This window comes from Poecilia reticulata, linkage group LG15, assembly GCF_000633615.1.
Source record: "Poecilia reticulata strain Guanapo linkage group LG15, Guppy_female_1.0+MT, whole genome shotgun sequence".
Classification (NCBI taxonomy): Eukaryota; Metazoa; Chordata; class Actinopteri; order Cyprinodontiformes; family Poeciliidae; genus Poecilia; species Poecilia reticulata.
Genome location: NC_024345.1, coordinates 26,970,657 through 26,993,019, shown reverse-complemented (window position 1 = coordinate 26,993,019; position 22,363 = coordinate 26,970,657). Strand labels below are relative to the sequence as shown.

The 22,363-nt window shown below is 39.2% G+C and overlaps 1 long non-coding RNA gene across 1 annotated transcript in view; it reads right to left on the bottom strand.

Moving 5' to 3' along the window:
- The window catches only part of LOC103477299 (uncharacterized), a 111,915-nt gene extending 95,627 nt beyond the window's left edge, over positions 1 to 16,288 (bottom strand). The window contains exon 1 of the long non-coding RNA XR_535617.2: positions 15,896 to 16,288. This is a non-coding gene — a long non-coding RNA (uncharacterized LOC103477299). The remainder of the gene's footprint in view (positions 1 to 15,895) is intronic.
- Between the last annotated feature and the right edge of the window lie 6,075 nt (positions 16,289 to 22,363).

The window sequence follows — 22,363 nt, the reverse complement described above, 5'->3', positions numbered from 1 at the left end:
GGAGTGGATAAATGAAATAAATGCATATATACATTAAACGCACATACAATGTAGACTTACAGTAGAAGAACTGCCCAAGGAGAGAGCTTTTTAAGAAAAGTGCATTAACTCAAATGATCAGCATATGTGCATGAACCCCACCTCCATGTTGCTCAGGTTTAATTTTTACTTCACCATTTGACCAGATGCCTCATTAATCTCCCTTAATTATTGTCTTCTTATCCATCTTTTTTCCTCCCAGGATGGTGAAACAAACAAACAAACAAACAAAAAAAAACGCACTTGTTTTCCCAAAGCTCTTGTTATCCAGTGGTACATATTTTATCATGCAATAAAATGCTATTATAATGACTATTTGGATTTTACCCTTTGTTATCTTGGCCTTTCAGGGGTCAGAAAAATTAATTTTACACTCTGTTGCAGAGGAGAGACAAGAAAATGACACAAAAAGCAACTGAAAGCCATCTCATAAAACTTTTAATAGTGGAATAAACCGTTGATGGGTTAGTTCCAACTTTCAAACATTTATGTGTAACTTAATTATTGCTGTGCATACACAGGGAAATCTGAACTCGAAGCCCTGCAGATACGGACATATATCTTTTCAGTGCATTCACTAAATTTAATCTACCTCTGAAAGAGTGGCTAAGGATGTGTGCGTGTGTGTGTGTGCGTGATTGTGTGTGTGTTTGCGTGAAGCACCTCGAGCGCCTGTCATCCTTTGGAGAACAAAAGCACTCAGCATTACAAGTACGTCCAAGCCGAGTTTGGCCCTGTTATTTATGGAAAACGAGGATTGTATGGATTAAAAAGACGATGCCAAGACGAACAGCATTAAAAAAAGCCATGATTCATTTCCCAAACCATGGAAAAAAGCCAAAGGACAAACAAATCAATGGCAGTTTGGATGATATCTGGCCTCCGGCACTGACAGGCCCCCGAAGTGTTTGGCACAAATGTAAATGTGAAAAGTGCAGTTTTCTTCATAAGCAGCGAAGCAGGCCAAACCTACAACATACACTATTTAGTCCTGATTAACATTACTTATTGCATGAATTTGAGACCATTTCAAAAGTACCAAATCTAAGGCGTGTGAGCTAAAAGCATCTACAGTGGCTATAAAAAGCCTACTTTAAAATTTTTGGGTTTGTTTTGTGATTTTATTTTATTTTTAAATGGGATCAAAATAAAGAAAAATAAATAATTTCAGAACTTTCAAAACGGATCAGTCAGAAGAAGGATATACAAAGAATTTCCAAGGCATTAGATAATTGAACAGAAAATATGGTGCAGTTTTACTACAAAGAACTTGAACCACCCTGCAAAATTGCTGAGAAAATTAGATCAGCAAGAGGCTTAACATTATGGAGCTGCAGGAGTTTCTGTTAAGCACTGCCTATGGAGTACATGTGAAATCAATATCCCAAATTTTCCAGGGAGTGAAAAAAAACAATTTCTTATAATGAAAAACATTAAAACCATGCAAAAATATTTACAAAAACATATTCAAAGTCTCTATAAAGTTGAGAATAAAATGCAAAGTTTCATCAAATAACAGAATCTTATTTTTTAGAATGACAAGGACTCAAAGTAGAAGATCTTTCAGCAAGAACCCAGACAAGAGTCCAATTGAACAGACTGTGGTGTGATCTAACGAGGACTGTGTGTGCACAGATCTGGTGCATATCTTTGTATAGTTCGCAAATATTGCTATGAAGATGTGAGATGACTAACCCAAAAAATGCTGCAATAAATTCCAAAGATGCTTACAAAAGAGGTTGCATAAAAGTGCACACCTATGCAACCACATGGTTTAAATTACATTTTACAAGCTACAGATCAAATTAAAGGTGAAAAAAGTTCTATGATTATTTATCTTGCTGTATTAACAGGGTTCAGTATATTTTCTTTTCCTGTGATAGCTGAACAGATTACACAAAAGAAGGGATGCTGATTACAATAAGAGAGCAGAATAAGATGCTTTCAATTAAAATCCAGTCAAAACAATCAAATAAAACACTGGATAGATTGTGTCATCGTGGAAAACAAATCTATGGCTTATTGTCACAGCAACACTTGTGATGCAAATCGGCTGCAAGTCAATATTCAACCAAAATGGTCAGCTACCGTTTTTCGACGGAAATGTTGCGTCAATGTGCAGGCAGAAATTGTCTGAAGTTAACATCTGTTGTTGCAGTGGGAGAAAAAGGCAGGAAAAAAATTGAGATCGCTACATCTTTAATAAACTTTTCCTGAAAAATCTGATTTATCTAGTTTTTATACTTGTCTTCTGCCCTCTGGTGGGGGAAGTTGTGATGGTGCTTCTTTTATTAGCTAAGGAAACTGCGATATCTGGTGTAGCACACAGCTTTCCTCCTTCGCGCATGAGAAATAGTCCATTTACTCTTGATGAGAGAAAGGATGATATTACCTTTTTTGATTTGGAAAATAGAACTAATACATGACTAAAACAAACAATGTATGAATTATGAGGAAACAATGATATTTCATTTGTTCAGGTAACGCTCCGAAGAGATTTTATTTTTTAAATTTCATTTTCTGACTATTGTGTCTTGTTTCAATTGGTTATGGAAATACTTCGGTCACTGCTTTTTCTCAAAGGCTTGACCTTTATTAGGAATCATTCTTACCTTCACTCTGTTCAGACTGCATGTACACAGTCTTGCTATTACTATTGATCAGATGTTTAGATAAAATATATCATTTGTTTGAATAAAAACTCAACTATGTCCAAAGTACTTTGAAAGAAATGGTAAAAGTCAAATTTCCTCTCTAGAGCCGGTTTTTTGGAGCCTTTCATAAACCACAGATGTCAGAACTCAGATCTGGAAATGACATCACGCCTCACACAGCCATGTTTCAGTTGCGAGTTGGAAAACCAGCGGGACCCATTTTAAGTGCTTTCAGACACTGTAGAAGCTGTTTCGCCAACAGAGGTTGACCTTGTGAATTTCATAAGCGAATTTACTGGTTGGCTCTTCCAAAGGAGTATTTATTTTTGTTTTTTCTTGCAGATCTACACACAAGCGCCTCCTATGTCATTCAAATGAGCGAGACTGAGAACAAGCACAAGGGGAGAAGCGCAGCAGAACGCGTGTCGTGTTTGTTTGATACGCAACGTATTCTGAGGGAAAACATTTAATTTCAAATGAGTGGCTGGATGCTCAAAAAAATGTCTGAACCCACCACCATAAAAAAAAGCCAGCTGCATCTGAATGCGCATTTCTGATAACATAAATGGTCAAATAAGACGTAATAGTTCCCAGAAAGATGTCTCGTTGAAGTCTGGGTCTAGAAATAATTTGCATCATCACTTAAGAAACTAATTTTGATCCAAAACGTATCCCACCACTTCTGCCAATGGTTATTTCCTGGACCAACAAGATCTGGTTCTGCTCAAAGAGGCATAAATTCTTAATAAACAGCACCATGTGTTTAACAGATTAAACTACCAGAAGTCCAAAAAATATTTCTGAGTGTGGCAGCCATGTTGGGTTTTGAAGAAAAGTGGTTGTGAGAAAAGTCTGGCCTCAGGGAGCCTTCAGCTTCATGCATAAGGCGGAGGGAGGACAAACCGCCCCCACAAAGTCCTGAAGCAGCAACACTGGACACTGATTTGGTGACGTGGCTTCATCAAGGGAGAATGTTAAGTCACTTCAGATTTAGGGTGGCTCTTTGTGCACTGCCTTTGCTTGCTACGTTGACGCCAACCGGGAGTAATTTTTGACTAATCTTCTGTTCTGACTGTTTTCCTATTGCTATTAATCAGATATTTTGACAAAAAGAGCTGCTATCCCATGTTTTCCAATGTAAATCATGCGTGTGGGGTTTAGACGACCTCTGCTAAAAGCCACATGTGGAAGAGGGGAGCGCAAAGAAACGAGCCCTGGCCGGCTGCCACTCATCTGGGCACCTTTTCTAAGCAGGGCAGAAAATCAAACACGCCAGAGAAGAATTAAAGGAGAAAGAGAGGGAGAGGAAAGAAGAAGAAAAATGATTTTTTTCTTATAAATAGCAGGGCTTGCCAGAAGGCAGAGGAAATGAGAGCAAGTGAGTGCTGGAAAAGAAGGGCTTGAGCTTGACACGGGGCTTAAAATTGAGAGGGGGCGGAAAGAAGGGACCTACTGCGCGAAAATGTCTCCAACCAAAGCAAGGATTAGTGTTCCAACCTCCTCCACCGCCAAGATCTGCCAGTACAACTAATCACCTTCACAGCTTCTCTCTCTCTCTCTCTCCCCTTCTCTTCACTTTTTTACACTTTTTCACCACCCTCCTTTTTTTTGCCTCCACTGTCCCTCTGCTCTTTAAAGTATCATTTTGCCCCCTCTCGTTGTCATTATGGTAAAATTAAAGCGGAGCATGTACTGCCAAGCGCCATTATCTGCTGCAGACTAACCGTGCACGTCGAGGTGTTTTTCGTTTCCCTCTGAGTCACGGGTGCACGGCGCATTACAAGCCGCGTGAACACGCTGCAAACTTCACAAGGCATCTACATACATGAAGACCAGGATGTCGCAGATAAATCACTCCCTCTCCCCATCCTCTGTCTGTCAGCCCTCTTCTGTCTCTCCATCCCTCACCACTCCTTCCCCACCTGCCGGCCCATCTTCTCCTTTTCCCTCTTCCATCCCTTTCTCCACCTGACAAGGTCTCCTCGCAAACATGGCGGCGGTGCGTAAATGTAAACAAGTCAAATTGATCACACAGAGGATGAGCCACCAGGCAGGGGATTTTTTTTTTTTTTTTTGGAGGGAGGGGTGTATGCATGAGACGGGAACAATTACACTTCTTCTTTTTCTCCTTTCTTACCGTTTTACACCCAGCCAGTTGTCTGTAGAATATGGAGGACCAAACCTGTCCTGATTGAGAATAAATACCGGAGTTAATAAATAGCTAAGTAATACACATTTATTTAGCAGCAAACAAAACAAAGATAATCACTTTAAATAATTTTAGATTGATAGAAAATTGATACCGATGTTTTAATTTCTAACTAACAATATACTAAAGCATGAAATATATATATATATATATTTTTTTTAATTAAAGCTACAAGTATCTGGCATGCAAATTTTGCATGCCAATTAAATATTTGCTTCACTTATTGATCCTACTTTAAATGATAAAGATTTGCATATATTGTTCATATTTTAGTGATTATTTTTATTCCTGTCTTCATGGGCTGCTTTAATTTATTTTACTATTTCTCTTTTTCTTGTTTCTTTAATGTTTAGAAGTATTGATGCATTCATCTTCATGCATTTATTTTCCTAATTTTGATTTATTTATTTCATGCATTTTATCTCTCTCTCTAACATTTCCTCCTTTATATTCTCTTTATTTCCACATGCACCTTTGTTTCTATGTTTTCTTTTCCCATTCCTGTCTTCAGATTTTGCATTTCCAAAAGCGCAGCGGGGAGGGGAGGTGTGAGAGAGGCGGATCTTCATGCTTCTCACTGACTTGTTTTTTTCTTATTGGTCATAAATGAACTTAATTATTTCTAGTTAAGTTTAAAATAGGAAAAATGAAGAGGGAGAATTTATATTTCAAGAATCGAGACAAAATTCTACTTCATTCAACAAAACAAATCAAAATGGTTCAAAAATAAAGGATTATCAAACATTAATATTAATTTATTCTGCAATTCAATTGATGCAAAATTACGTAAACTCATCTTTTGAAATGATTTTTCCCAGAAATTACTGCATTGACAAATGTATATGTTTCTGCATTTGTTCTTGATTGTGAGGGTTTTGGCCTTCCATAGTAGAGGAGACAGAACAGAGACAGGACCACTTCACAGACAAATGCCTGGCAGGAGATCGCAGCCGGCGGAGAGTGCGTGAATTTATTCCTCCAGTATGAATAAATACACGCTGCGTCTCTGTACTGTATAGGTGTGAGCACAAAAAATGTAATTAGGCAGTCAGGCAGAAAAGTAATCCGCCTTGTTGTTCCCAGTGTTTGCACATTTTGTCCACAAATAACGCACTACAGAGGCAGACAGGGGAGGAATCGCTCCTGAATATTCATTTACAAAATAACAGTACGGTGATAAGGCCAATGCATGTGATAATCAATTAACAAAATGTTCTACAATAAAGACAACAGCAATAAATATGCACACAGGCCAAATGTGTAGCGCCTGATGGGCAGACAGAATGAAGACTTCAGCACGTCTAAATGTCCGTGTGACAAAATGTCAGCAATAACAGCAGGAGTCCATCTTTAACGAGTTTGTTTTGGGTCGAAAGGCCCCTGGTTTATGTTTGTATGGGAAAAAAACAGAAGTGTTTGACGGACAGTGATGTAAAATTAAAAAGTACTGTATTTTATTCCTCCAAGTACTGATGTGAAATTATCAGGGTTTTTTTTTTTGTTTTTTTATTGTGTGATTCGCCTGCAGGGCTACAATTAATGACAAATAGTTGAACATTGATCAGCTTAAGAGTGTGATATTTACACAAATGTTGCAGGTGTTTTCTTACAGTTAACCTCTATTAAATACATTTATTTTACATTAATCCATCTGATCTAGTGTTTCATTTTTTTTCTGTGTTGAGCAGAAATGCATCAATCCACAGTTAGTTGCAGAACCAGGGCCTCGTTCAAAACAACGTCCCATCTCGAAGAGAACAGCAATCCCAAAACTGACCAAAGCAAAGTCTCTGCATCACCCTGGAAACAGGTAGGAGAGCTAAAACATGTGATACATGAACAGCTCATGCCACAAAATGTAAGTCACCACAACTGATCAGTTTCTGTGTCCTGTGTGCTCCAAACAAGAACAACGAATGATAGTCAGCACAAATAAGAATGAATAGAAATGGGAGAATGCAAAGAAGGATTTAGTTTTAGTTACTGATGGAGTGAGATATTGAACACTCATTATTTACTAGTGAAAAAGTGTTGCTGTTTCTGTTTTCAGAAAGAAATGCTTCTGAACTTCTCCAATATCCGTGCTATTCATCACTAGTTATTACACTGGAAGTGTCACTCATGTTAAGTTTACAAATATGAATTTCTTGCAGAACAAATTATGTGATCTTTGATTTTTAAATGTTATATTAATTACGATACCTTCATGGAATATATTATTGCTAAAAATACCTTTCATACCTTAACTTTCCTACATCAGCAAACAAAAGGTTCAAACTGTGTCAACAATGGGAAGAAATATTAGCTTTTCCTAAAATGATTTTGATAAGTTCTAACATTTTTATCAAAACATTGTATAACTTTTTTGATAAAAAAAAAAAGTTATAACAGAAAGATGCATTCTGTTCTGTTAGATCATTTCTATCCTATAGCCTAAGAAATATTAGCCTTGGGGAAAGAAGGAGGGGAGCATTTTAAAATAGAAGTCGTTCGTATGATGAGCTTAGCAGATGTGCCGTTCCACTGGGTGTTTGCTAATTGCTGCTGCCGCTAGTCTGAAGGAGCTGTGGGAGGAGCAGCGTTGTGAAAATAGGCGGCGCTTGGTGAGAACAAGTGTTTAAGGACCTCTGAATGGTTGCCATGGAAGATTCAAGGATTCCTCAAACATACACAAAAGGAACCAAAGCAACACGGTATATATGTTCTTCATGAGTGAATAACATCATAACATGATATAAAGATCAAAAGTCTGTTTTACGTAATACCACCGCTTTAAGGGTTTTTTAATAAACCAGCTGGAGAACACAGAATCCACCCATTGCACTGACAGAAGCAGACAAACTCCATGCAGAAAGGCTAAAGACAGGATTCAAACCGAGGACTCCCTTGCTGCCAAGTAGCTAACAACATTTCCACACTGCAGCCAGTAATAATATCGATGTGTGGAAAAAGTCTATTTAACATTCTGCAGAAATCATGGTCCACACCTAGATCATGATCTGTGACTTGAAATTGGCCTCTGTCTATTTAAGAAGAGACCGAATTCAATTATTTCTTGAGCAAGAGCTGACACTTCTAACTAAGATGACTGAGATGACGCAGCGCTGGCAGAATATCTCCGAGGCAGATGTGAAACAAAATTCAATTTGGATTCATTACAAGTAAAAGTCATTAAGGTTTCAAAAACAAATTCAGTTCAACTCCTGCTTGTTTTACTTGTTTAAATGTTTGTCAGTGGATTTATAAGTTGAAAAACGCTTCCCTTTCAATTCAAATATATTCAAGTTCAGTTTTGATGTCTGTGAAGTACTTATACATGTTCAGACATATTTTAAACCAACAAAGTGATCACAGAGAGGATGAAAGCAGCTTCGTTTGGATTTCTGCTTCCTGCCATTTATCAATAATTAACAGAATTTGTTTAAGGTTCTTTTGAAAACATACTTGATCTTGTGAGATGCTCAAATCAGCTTAAAAGGGTAAAACTGTTTGGCCTAAACATTAGTGAAATATTTGGGTTTACATAAAGACTTTACAGCATATTTACATTAACTCATGACAACATGAGAAATATCTGCAGCCTCAACATAAAAATTTGGATTATTGCTCAGTGGGATCATAGCAGTTTATGAACATGGATGATTGTTCTTAGTGGCGACTGAAGGTAGTTGGAGGGCCCCCAAATCGAATTCTGTTTATGGCCCCCAACAGCCTGGAACCAGACTTTGAGTGCAGTCTGACCTCCTGGTCAGAACAGCAGCATTCCTACATTTAAACCGCAATTTTTTATTTTTTTTTTAACATGAAGTTAATTTAATAGATTTTACATCCAAGTTTCTGCACCATGTCTGGCGTAGTTAAAGTCTACAGCCAGTATTAAAGTAATATGTACCAGAGTCGCTGCCTCAACAGTGCAGCTGCATGTAAAGCCAATTATATTTTTAGTAATAAGAACTAGCTACTGTTAGTGAAAAAGTAAAAGACCTTGTGACCTCCCCCCATCCACCCCATCCACCCCACACTGCGGGGACTAACAGGACTTGTAGACCTCTGCTGGACGGTGCTTATACTACAGCTGACCATGCAGGCAACCTGGCAGGGAACAAAGAGGCAGCGGTGTGCCAAAGAGGCCTATCGCTCCTTCCTCCAGAGGGGAGGACAGGAGAAAAGGCTTCCAGGAGGGGAGGTGAGCGATGCAGCTGTGCTCTCTGCGCTCGACTCCCAAACTGTATTGGTGCGAGAGGAAGGGGGACAGGGAAGGAGGTGAGGGGGAGTTTGGGTGTGAGCATGGTAACACATCTGTCATCCTATCATCAACGCTGTCACATCACAGAACAAATGGGCTGCACAGACCAAAAACAAGGGATGGCGAAAGGTGTCACAGAGAGAGATCTATTACTGCTCCTGATGATCTCAATAAACGTCCGCCGTCGTGTTTATCACCAGACAGAAGGAGAAAATAGTTACAGACTGAATGAAAAGACGGAGAAAACTAAAAATCGTAGCTCTGCGAGAGGCTTTCCACCTGTCGGAGGGCCCAAAGCATCAAACATCAAACCACGTCTGCGGGATGGGATCGAACGGCAGGAAGTGGCTTATTTAATTTCACCCCCCAAACTCCTAAACATATTTTCTTTTTAATTTTGCTCTTTTGAAGTTTGATGACACCTTGAACTTTGTCCACTCAGTGGCCTCTACCTGGTGGTCATCTTCGTTTAGTCCGGGGTTGGTGATTGACGGAGCCACGAGAGCCGTTTCCGGCGTAACAGAAAATGTGCAGTTACTTACACCAGACGCACACACACACAGTCACACACACCTCGAGCCCTGAACTAACAGAGGGAGGTAGCAGCAGTCGCTTTGAGGGTGGTATACTGTAAAGCGGGTGAGGGGATGGACAATTCTGACACCATGTTGCCCTCTTTTGGTGAGAACACGCCACTGCAGGCCACAGGCCTCTCACCTCAAAGCCAACAGCTCTGCATGTCTTTCAAAGCGTAATGAAGCAACAAACAGTTGATTAATGGGCGAAGCAATGCAAAGAGATACTGAGAATTACCTTTTTTTATGTCTAATAAGGTGGAAACTTGACGGAAAGTTCACCTTGTTTTTAGACATAAAGCTGCACTGGGACAATATCTGAAGGAAAAGTTCAAAACATCTAAAATAAACTTTACCTGTCTTAGAACTGGATTTATGATCTAAATCCCTGGTTTAAAGGATAATCTCTAAAAATCTGAGTCACATTTAGAGTTAAAATAGATATTTTTTATATGAATAGGTCTATAGTGTAGCCTGGCTTCACAATGCAATTCAACAAGTACAAGCAGTTCTGGGCACGATTCCTTACTAAATCCTTTAGGTTTTCTTTCGAGGTAGTCAGATTTTTTTATAATATAATCTGTTAACGTGGGGTTTTACGAGTTTTGTTGCAACTATGCAAATTTGATTTGGAAACATTATCGGGCCACAGAAGATATATCCTGCAGCATGTGCCCCGGTAAAATTGCTAACTATGTCTGGACTGTGCCTTAAAACAGAGTGATTTTTATATTCTCACATCTTCCTGCAAGAACAAATCAGGTTCACATTGTATTCTTTGATCAGGGCTCAAATCATGTCTGGTTGTTATATATCACTAATAAGGCCAGTCATGGTACTAGAAACACAAAGAAAAAAACTTTAGCTTTCCAGACTAACGAGAACAAGCAACAAAGAAAACCTAGAAGCATACCCACACAGTAATGACAAAATGAAAAGAAAGTCAGCCAACAGGTTACAATGAGTACGTTCATGTTCATGAAAGCATTACTCTTTTGTTTTTACTAGATTTGAAGAGTAGTGCGGTTGGTTTCTTTCTAAATTTATCTTATTTCATTTATCGCTAAAGTTAGAAATATGATCAAAATTCGGGAAAATGTAATGCCTAGCGTTAACTTTAGTAAAACAGCCAAAAACTGATGCAGATAGAATAAATCTATGCATTTTGATATGGGTACTTTCCACAAAAACCTGCTGTATTGAATCCAGTTCTTGTTTTATGCCCTCACATGGGAGGTCTAAGTACTACAGGTGACGCATGCTATTTAAAATAAAAATCCAAGATGGCAGCTTAAGAGAAGCGAGTCATCACGTCTTTAAACAAAAAAAAGTTGCAAAAATGGAAATTTAAAACAATTGCTTTTCTATTAAAATAGCATTAAATGAAGTAACGCAGAAAAAATGAAAAAAAAAATATATATATATAAGTACATTTTAGGTGTCAGTAAATCATTAGTTTTAATACATTTCTTGATTTAATTTGAGTTAAATAACACATGTAAATAATTCCTCATTGGGGTAAGCATTAGAATCTAACATTTGTGGCTCTTGACCACAATATGACATTGTATAAATGACCAATACCATATAAATATCTAGATTGATATTATGTTAATGTAAAAATTTTTAAGTGTACAAGATTCTACCATTTCTTCTGTCAGGTTACTTATCAAGTTTGTTGCAAAGAAATCAGCTTGTCATTGCCACAGAGACGTTGAGGATGTGATCAGCTGACGTCATGAACGTGTTGTGCTTTTTGAGAGAACCAGCAATAGAGTATGACATGGAAGTTTTATGAGTGTGCTTGATGAAAGAAAATAAATAAAATAAAAACATGAGAGTGAAAGTTATAAAGTCTCCTCTGTCTTCTCCTGACTTCTGGATTTAAATCCTGAAGTGACGACGCGTGTGCATCTCATGCTGCTGCAGATCTTTCTTTTCCCGCTCCATGCTGGCAGCGCCTGTCGTCAGGCAAAGCTCCAAGCCATTTCCCCCCGATGCATCTCGACTGAATCAATAGGGCCCCTCGCAGCGTATCATTAGACATAAGTATTATAATTACTTGTGTTATTAATTTTGCCTTAATACCAGGGATAATATGATATGTAATTCAACGCAGTTGAGGGAAGAGAAAATAAGATGATCACAAATGCATCTCTTATGAAAATCAATGCTGAAATGGATATTCCAATAATGCCAAACCACCGCTGCAGTTCCCCCCCCACCCCTTTCTTTTACTTCATGCATATCAACCAATCATTTTCTGCTCTCATCTGGAAAAAAATATATAAATACGCACAAACGTATTTCACATGGCCTCCTAGTCCGAGGCAAAACAATATGGATTTGTGTTGCCTCACAAACAATTTTAATAAAAAGCTATCGATTGGGGATCGAGCAGATAGCCTGTGGGCGCAGAGCACCAGACCCCAGTGGCTCCAGATCATTAATGTCCTCAACTACTGGCTTCACCGGCGCAAATTTCTTCAATAAGCGGCCGGCACACGGGCTTCAGGGTTTGATTTTTAAACCAAGGTGTGCGTGGCTCGTGCACGAGCCGCATAAATCAAGACACGTTTAGCAGAAACGTGTTTGTTTGTGTGTTGTTGTTTTTTTCTTTTTTTTGGGCTTCATGAATACACACATTACTCCCATTTTGAGCATTCGTGGCAAACATCACCTGCAGACCAAAGAGCTGAAGTTACAAACAAAGCAACAAATCAACACGCAGTCTCATGATAAGGGTTAAAAAAAACACTCTCATATGATCTGCTTCATGTCAAACAGCAGAAATTTGTGCAGCTTCAGGATCTACATCCCTGGAAGAAACACTTGCATTCCCTTTTCCCGAGCAGGTATAAAAACCTTGCTTCTGCGAGACAGTTTTAATTACCAGCTACTTTCCGTGTGCTTATGATTTCAATTTTTCCCTGCAAAGCCGCTAATGATATTCAAACCGCCTGCTGGCTACTCCGACTCCTTATTCTCCCCTTTTCTTTCCTTCCCACTGAAATGTGAATACTTAAGTTTATGGGCTTATTTGTCCTACAGTCACTTTGTAAAATCTTTTCTCTCTCTCTCTCTGCCCAACACGACTTTTTAAACACGAGCCTCCCTGGAAGGGATGGTAATAAAGGTTTTTGGGTAGAAGGTTTGGTGGGGATCAATGTGGAATATATTAGCCTGCGCTGCCGAGACCGACTTCAATAATACAAGAATTGATCCTCTGAAGTGAAGCTTTATTCCGAGCGCTGGCATGGTAAAGGCAAAAGGAGGATGGTCCATTCCAATGCTGCGTAGACCAGATGGAGAATCACAGCGGGCTTTTTCACCCTCCCCCAAATTTTTCACATTGCATTTTCAATCCGGCGTTACATGCAATCACACAATTACTGAGGGATTTCTGTTGAGGCGAATGCAAGACAAAGAAGCATGTCCAATAATACAGCATATGGAAAAACATATTCAGCTGGCACTACTTTAACTGCCAAATGCAAGAATGTGGGAAAAGGGTGAAGAAAAATAGATGGAGATAAACGAAGCAGATAAAAAAAAAAAAAAAAAAAACACACATAAAGATTACTGGAAGGTATTAAGTGTGGTATTTAAAACTGCTTGTGTGCTTAGTTAAATTTTAGCTAATTTCCCTTTGAATATCATGTTTTCAAAACAGAAGCCACTAATATTTCCATTAGTCGCCGGACACATCTCATCCCAGCAGTGTCTCGGCACGCAGCCGTCGGTTTGTCAAGTGCGGGCGGTAATCAAGCGTGAGGGCTGGATATATAACGAGCACACTTCACAGTATGCCTAACAAGCACACTTCACACACTAATCAGCTCAAGTAGACTTGCGCTGCATCCGCATCTCTGCGTTTGTTTTCCTCCCGGCTTAGATCATGAAAACTGCCTGCATGGTATCAATAGATTTGGCCATCACTGATTTAACTAAGAGCACACTGAGGCGTTGCATGGACGGCTCCTGAGGTGATTAAAATAAAGCGCTGGATGCAAGGAGGAGGTTAGAAGAAACAGAAGAGACAAACGTACACGCACTCACTACATGTATTGATCTTCCTGCAGGAAGCTTGAGGCTCCGCTCCTCCTGACAAGGCAGCAGAGTCAAAATAATACACACAAATTATCCTGCCTCTCAAATTTGGGGCCGTAAATGGTCTCTCCTGAGGTACCATTGGAGTTATTATTCTATGAAAAACACATAAATCGTCAGGAATCTGGTTATTTCATTTGGATTTAAGAGCTCTCAACTTATGAACAACCAACAGGTCAAAGTTCACACCCAACAAAGAAAACAAATCTAATATTAAATCACAGACAACATTCAAATCAAAGAATAAAATTAAATCTAAGAGCCAACTGTAAAAAAAACATATAAATTAAATGTAATGAAATGTAAACAAAAGTAATGAATACATTAAAAAGTTAAATATAACCTTAATTAAGAGTTACAAGTACAATATAAACAAATGCAACATTAAGGAAATATAACACAGAGCATAAATGTCAAATTAACCCAGAGGCATAAACGTAAGTAGATTAAAAAAATCATAAACTAATCAAATGTAACATTAAGATAAGAAGAATGAAGCCCAACATGAGAAATCAAATGTTACTAAACATAAAACACAAATAATTCTAAACACACTGTAAAATAAATGATAAGAAAACATCAACAAATTACATGCTACCATAAATTCTGAACACATACTTTAGAGATTCAGGTATTTGAGGTGTAATGTCTGACAGAAGCTAGCATGAGCCCTAAAAGATTTCTTCAAATAAAAAATAAAGCTGCTTTTTTTTTTGCTCCATTTCAGAAAATGCCCCGAGTCACGTACTGTGTCGTAGTGCAAATACAATTTTAAGGCAGCCGCCTTAAAATAAAGCTGTTTGTAAACTGAAGAATGAAACTACCCCACACTAATAGAGCCAGACAGGACAGACACCACCCCATCCTGTAATCCCATCAACTCGTGTCATACAGCAGGCAGGCCAAACCTATATGTGAGGCCTGTAATCCTGTAGGGCCAAGACTTCATAAAAAGACCCACTAACACACGGAAACACCCAATCTGTCCAAACAAGGACAAGTTGGAAAGCTTTGGCCAATTTGTGCCTAAATGGAGACTCCTCATAAATGCAGAACAGCACTTATGTCCAACTATAGGACTAAAAATGGCTTAATAAGCAGGGAAAAAGTCACAAAAATGACAAACTGATAATAAAATAAAAATTCTTCCTGGTAAAAGAATACGTCTTTAAAGTAGCATGAGTATAAAAGCTCTAAGCCCTCATATGTTTACTTAGAAACTAAAATATGATTTTTAAATCAACAAAATAAAAGAACAAAACACAAGATGATGGACATGCGTAAATTCTTCTGCTGTCAGGACAGTCAATCAACCGGCAGTGCAGGGGAACAATGTGGCCTATTATTATTCAGACACATGCAAAAAAAAAAAAAAAAAAAAAAAAACCCAACAGCGTGAATAAAAGAAATAAAGAACGATATATATATATATTTTTTTTTTTTTAAAGCCACGTCGGACAAGGCACCCTTGGCTTGTGTCTTCCTTCATAGAGAGAGCGGGGGAAAGAGAGAGAGAGAGAAAGAGAGAGAGAGGCAGAGACGACGGGAGCAGGACCCACACGGCGTGGTTCCAGCCAATTGCGTTCCAGAGAAGTGACCATGGCCAGTGATAAACAAAGCACCATAGATCACTCCTCCCGCAGACGGAGCCCGGCACCGGAGGCGGCGGAAGGCAGAGCGGCGGGTCAGACAAAGAGGCAGACGGCGAGGAGAGAGGACGGCAGAGAGCTCACCGACCGACCGACCGACCGCACGCATCTGCCCCTCTGCTCGCCTCTCGCGCTTCAATTTGACGCCCTTTTTTTTTTTTTTCCCCCCCTGTAACAACCGGAATGCCATTAAAGCCGGCCGATCTGCACGGCTGCAGCTTTTCTCTCAGTGGCGAGAAAGAACAAGGCGAGCCACGGCGAGAGAGAGAGAAAGAAAAAGTGAGGGAGCCGCAGTCCCCCTGCTGCCGCTGTGCCGATGCATCATAAAAGAGATAAACCCTTTAAAAAAAAAAAAAACAATAATCACAAAAAGACTTATTTTCTAAAAAGAAAAGAGGGCATTCAGCACTTACCCACTCCCAGGCGCAAGACTCAGATTCAGTGCTCATTCGAGCCCAGTGCGCGTCAGAAACATCAGATATTCCTCCAAAACAGATGTGCAAAGAAGGAGCAGTGAGGTTCTCCCTCTTTTGTTTGTGAGCCTGCCTTGCTATTTTTTTTTTTTTCTCTGTTTGCATCAGCTGGCTCTTTACAGCTTTGAAGCAGGTGGATGACAAAAACATCAATCTCTCCAGGCACATTGTGTGGCATCATGCACGCCTTGACACACTCCCCTCACCAGCTCTATACAGTATAATCACACATTGTGTTCTCCCGCTCACAGCTTCAGGAATGAACACCGGTTCAAAAGGAAAGTGAAGGACAAGTGTGCAATACTCCAGTGTTTTTTTTGTTTTTTTGTTGTTGTAATAAATTTCCATTGGATGAGAAGAGGCATTTTCTGCAGTTTAATTAGCAATATGTAAGGAAAAGTTGAGCAGGACATTTGCTTTGAACGTCAGCGTTCAGGTTATAAAATTGCTCTCAGGAGGTACTTTAGATCGCTTGCTGAAAATCAGCCAATCACAGGGCAGCAGTTTCTAGCACATTTCGGTATCTGAATGTGGTGAGGGAAACTTGATGAAGTTCAAAATACAGAAAAGGATCCAAGAGACTGACTGCATATTTGTTCAGGTGGACTGAGCATTTCAAAAACTATTAATCTGCTTAGATTTTCACTCAAAACCATTTGCAGATTGAATATTTTAGATCAGTCATGGAATACAATAGATTGGCAACAGTAGCTCTATTTATGTACCAACTAAAATCTCTGAACTTAGTTGAACCCTGAGGCAGATGTGCTGCAGCTGCAGAAGATCACAATGGGAGCCACTTTTATCTGCTCTAGAGGCCCTGGTTACACGACGTTTCCAAAAACCGTTTCCTGCTGTGCAAATGAAAAAAGAAATTGCTCTTACTCAACAGAGGCATGGAAATGCTCAAGGAGAAGATGAAATGATGTAGTGTGCATTCCAGGCCTGCAGGAGGCGAAGAAGCTGTGAGAACTTTCTGATCAACAGGCGTGTTTTCGTAAACTTTGCCATGTATAGAGATGAACGCATCATTTGGCGCATACAGTCTCTCGCTGAAGGCATAAATGTTCCACAAAGGCCAGGTTTTACTTTGACAAAGCAAATAATCTTAAGAGGTGACGCAGCGAAGACAGAAGATGGAGGTCCGCCATTGATGATGTGCAGTGTGCAGGTGAAAATTGGGCCTTAATGCGCAAGATGACACTATTGATGTCATTGTCTCCAAACTTTTCCAGTGTGTATATATACGGGCATGATTAGCATTCTAAAAAGCTTCACTCTGGCTCCTGTTGTCAAATCTTTGCCTTATGTCCAGCCAAAAACCCTGTTTCTGTGTAAACGAGAGGCAAAAACGCAACAAAACATTAGCATTTTACAGTCCTGGTGTTGCCTTGTAAAATGGAGCCTGGGCCTGCAATTCACACACACTGTTCAAACCGCACTGAAAAAGCATTGCCTCGTCCAATGAATCTCGATTTTGTCTTTGGCATTCAGATTGTATAATTGGACTGATCCATTCAGTCTTGTACAGTTCAGGTTGGTGATTGTTTGAAGAGGGGTTCTGTAAAATCAATATTGATAACAGATCACTTGAAGTAGAAAGATGTAAGATCACAGTGAGTTTATTGAAAACTGGAGTGGTGACAGTGAGAAGCTGGAAAGATGTACTCTGTCTGGTTTAGCTGAAATTAGAAGTCTAAAAGTCAACAATTTCAAACTTAATGCCGCTCCAGTTTCTATGAGGAGTAACCTCTGAAAAGCCTATGTTGTTTGGGTTTTCTTTTGTTGGTTTTTGCTAAAGGAATTCAATAAAAAAGATACAATTATTTCTAATAAACATATCTGATGACATGTAATTGTATTTGATTAATAAGTAAATGTTAATTCTTAGAAATATAGACAAATGTTCTTATTTAAATGTGTGAAAAAGATTGCTCACTATGGAGGAAAGGGGGTTTTTTTCCCCATAGATTTTGAAACTGAATATTTTTGTAGATTAATATTGGTTACGTTATTTTATCAATAAGCTTTCTCACAAAATACAATACAAGTTTAGCAGGTTCAATGTCTATGGTCCCAATTTCAGTGCATCAAACTTAAGCAGCGCAGGCCTTGTAGCAAATTTAAAAGGATGTAAAACTAAAAAGTGTCCCTTTAACTCTTGTTAAAGTCATTTTTAAACATATTTTTAACGGAATTAACGTGTTTCTTATGAAATTATTTATAACATTTAAATGTGCTGTTGGCACTAAGATATGAGCAAGACTTAAAAAGTTTAACACATTTTGGTCTGTTAGTATGCTATACCTGCTATAAGACGTTTAAATCTCAGAAGTTATTTATACTGTGAAAGAAAGTAAATTATTATTTTTTTGTTGCCATCAGATTTGTCTCCTTCCTTTTACTGTTTTTTTTTTGTTTTTTTTTTCAAATGGCTGCTAAATCCAGGGGTTTTTGAATTTCTTGTACCATGCTTTCTAAGCCAGTTGTGGTGAGTTAGTGGTGAGAGGCAAGGCAGGAGTGACAGGTGGGTTGAAGGTGGAGGTGAAATTAAGCCTGGGGTGAGCTTTGAGTCCCTTCTTGTTTGCTCTAGAGATGGACATGCTGACACAGGAGATCAACCAAAAGTCTGAGTGGATTATAGATTCAGCTGATGACACTGTGATCCACAAGGGTAGGAGCATGTGAAAGGGAGCTGGGACAGGAGAACTTGTATGCTGCAGGGAATAGTAATGAAATGCAGCATGTGAGAATGTGTGTTTGAGACTACAAAATAAATCCAGAAATTACACTTTCTTTCCCCGCAGTTTTCACTTCAATAAAAACAAGCTCTTGTCAGCTCTTCAGTACATTAGTTCACAAAATGTACATCGATAAATTCAGCACAAAATTCACTCAAGTTTGAAATGCTTACAGTGGTGAGAATTTAATTATTTGAAAACATTTTAACAACACTATGAGTAGCCATAGCATACAAAGGGTAGTTGCCAAGGTATAACTTGACAACTACCATGAGCTTCAAGTCAAATAGAGCATTGCCTGAAGTCACAGTGCTTACTTGGAAAGTTGGTGATCCCTGGCAACCCATCCATCCTTCCATTGTATTGGTTACCATCGCAGGCAGTGGCGCAAAAAGTGGGTATGCAGGGTATGCAACGCATAGAGGCACAGCACCAGAGGGGGCGCCAAAACCCAGTCTGGAGGGAAGTTTTCCCATACACTAAAAGAGCCCATAGTAGAAGAGCGAGTGAGCGTCGCTCCTTCACCCTGACGTTCCTTCGCCGATCTATGTTTTCGCATCCACCTGAATAATGTGTAGTTGCGCCACTGTCCGTGCGTAACAGGATTTGTGCGTGCGTAAAAATATATATGTGTGTGTAATACTCGATTTGTAAAACTTAAAAATAAAATAAACCTTCTCCTACGCCTATACATGTTGAAAATGTACACACAAATCACCTGGTTCACACACACAAAACTGCATTTACACACAAATCCATTTACGAGAGCACAACTATTTTTGAGACTCATTTCACGCTTCSGGGAAGCTCCCAGATTTGTGTATATGGTGCGTTTACATGCTAGTAAAAGCTGGGACATCTGAGTTTTGCTCAGAGTCTAGTGTTTTTATCCTCTGAACGTTTCTCTCTGTGCTTGTGCCGAAGTGGCAAATACGTTAGTTCGGTGGAAAACGGTAGWTCTCAGCACTTCCTTATAATATCCTAAAATTATTTATAGACATATTGTGCGTTTTTGAGCGGTATGGCTTAATTTGCTGCAGCAAAGTCCTTCTCAAACAACAAGGTAATGGTGGGTAACTATGGCAACCAGTGACAGTTTAAAAGCCCGCCTACTCTTTCTGCAGTCAGGTTGCGCGCGCATCAGCCGTGTTAAAAAATCTGTCAAACAAGCCCTCTGAATATCAAATGAAATTGTGACATCACAATGTGACATCACAATATAACTCCAAAGGCAGAATTCTGACATCACCAGCGATTATATAAGCTTGTCACATCGATCTACCTTCATCACAACCTGTTAGCAGCCGTTGTTGATAGTTNGATCTACCTTCATCACAACCTGTTAGCAGCCGTTGTTGATAGTTTCTCTTCAGAATTTACTCAGCAGTTCGCAGTAGGATTTTCAACTTTGTTTGGTGAATATTTCTTTGGGATATTTACATCTAACATAACGAGAAATCTTTACAGAGTTTTAGTAGTGATTTATTTTAGAACCATTGTACAAGCAAAGGTTACAATGCAGTCCGACCAGCCAAGAGCCGAAGAGGTCGCATCCGACAACATTATCGAGAGGGATGTACAGCCACCAAAAATACCCAAGCGTAGGAAGAAGAAGGTGTCATTTGGAGTTTGGTGGGCGCTGCGCGAAGCTGAAGAGCTAAAGAAGACAACTGAAAATATCGAGCAGCAGGACTCTTCAGTGGAGAGTCCTGCTGATCAAAGGGCTTCAGATGAAAGTAGTGGAACGGAAGACAATTCGCTGGTTACCGAACAGGAATCGATCTCCGAACTGAAGGAGACACCAGAGAAGGAAGAGTCYTCTAAGTCCAGCGCTGAAAATGTTATCAAGCAGGACACTTCTCTGAATGCAGAAGAAGGTAGTCAGGAAAATAAAGAGGAACCTATGATTTCAACACCAGAGCCAGTCACCAAAAAGGAGCATGACGAGGCAGCTTCCTTGAAAAAGGAAAGCTATTTGACGAACACTGTGGTCTCTCCAAGTGAAACAAAGTGTACATGCCTTTCAAAATCCAAGGAGTCTGAATATATCGAGGTACAGAAAAACTTAATGAAACAGCTGGATGAAATGTTCGCTCTAAATAATAAACTAAGAGCTAAACTTAAACAACAGAAAKATCTGACGAGGAAATTACAAAGGAAGAAGTCAATGGTTTCTGTTGCAATTCAAACTGACTCACAAGACACCTCGCAGCAGAAACCTATCTACAAATCTGCTTCGACGCAAACGGAGATGACAGCTACCATTAAAAATAAGAATCACACAAATAATACAGTTATCGGTAAACAACCGCAGGTGATCGAACAAGAGACGGCCTCCATACCACAATCAAATGGGGACCAGCAAGAGAAAAAGAAACAATCAAGGAAATCGAAATGGAGGATGAAGAGAAAGGCAGCAATGCGAGCTATGTCTGAGATGGAAAAAATTAGCAACTATCAAGTTTCTGGAAATAACACCGAACAGGAAGTTTTAGTACCAGAAATAGTTGAGGATCAGGCTGCCTCCATCAATGAGATTAATAAGATCGAAACAATAATCTCGACCCACCAACCCATCTCTGAAGAGGTTGTTATGTCTGACATGCAACAAAGTGGGAATGAAAAAGTGAAGAAAAGGGCAAAGAAATATAAACAGAAGAAGAAGAGAAAGGCAGAATTGAGAGCTGCATCTGAATTGGAGACGTTAAATAGTGAGAACCTTTCTGTTGAAAACACTGGAGAACAAGAAGTTTCAACACCAGAAGCAGCCGGAAATGACACAGACACCATCATAATTGAAATATATAAAAATGAAACAGTAATTGGGAAACAACAGCAGGAAACAGAGACAGATAAAAACTCAGTCCCCAACGCAAAAACACCAAAATCGGATTCAGAGATTATGCCAGAGATCCCCCCCACAATAGAGACAAAACTTTGCACCCCGTCAGAAGACCTACCAGGCAAAGCTCCTGTAGATTCCATAGAAGGGGAGAGTGATATAACAGAAGAACGTAGAACAGAGTCAGCTGAGAACATCATGTCTGAACCAGAAGAAAGACCCACRAAGAAGATTTCACTGTGGAGACGAATAAAAAAGGCCTTAACTCCAACACCTCTGCGGCAATTTAAAGACAGATGTAAAGTCTGTCCAGCATAGACAGACTTTACATCTGTCTATGCTGATGTAAAGTCAGCATAGACTGACTTTACAGTCTATGAGTATACTGCTCAAAAAAATAAAGGGAACACTTCAGTGTTCACTTCAATGTTAAAGTGTTCCCTTTATTTTTTTGAGCAGTGTATATTAGATTTGAAAGGAGGGTGGAGCCACGTGTGTTTTGGGTGACTGACATTCATTGGAAAAAGAGCTACTGTTATTAATTGGGTATTTTAGTATTAAAAAGACAGGATTTCACGGTGGGAAATGTCTCCCCGTGTAGGTGTGGGTTCACTCCGGGTGCTCCGGCTTCCCCCACGTTCAAAAACATCAGAACTCATGTTCAACCATTGTGAGATTAAAATTTCTAATTCAAAACAGAAAATCAGGCAACCACATTTATTAATTAAAGGGAGATTTAGAGAAAGAAAATGTAAACAATGACAAACAAAGAGAATTTTAGAAGTCTAAACCTTTACATATATAAATCTATTATATATATATATA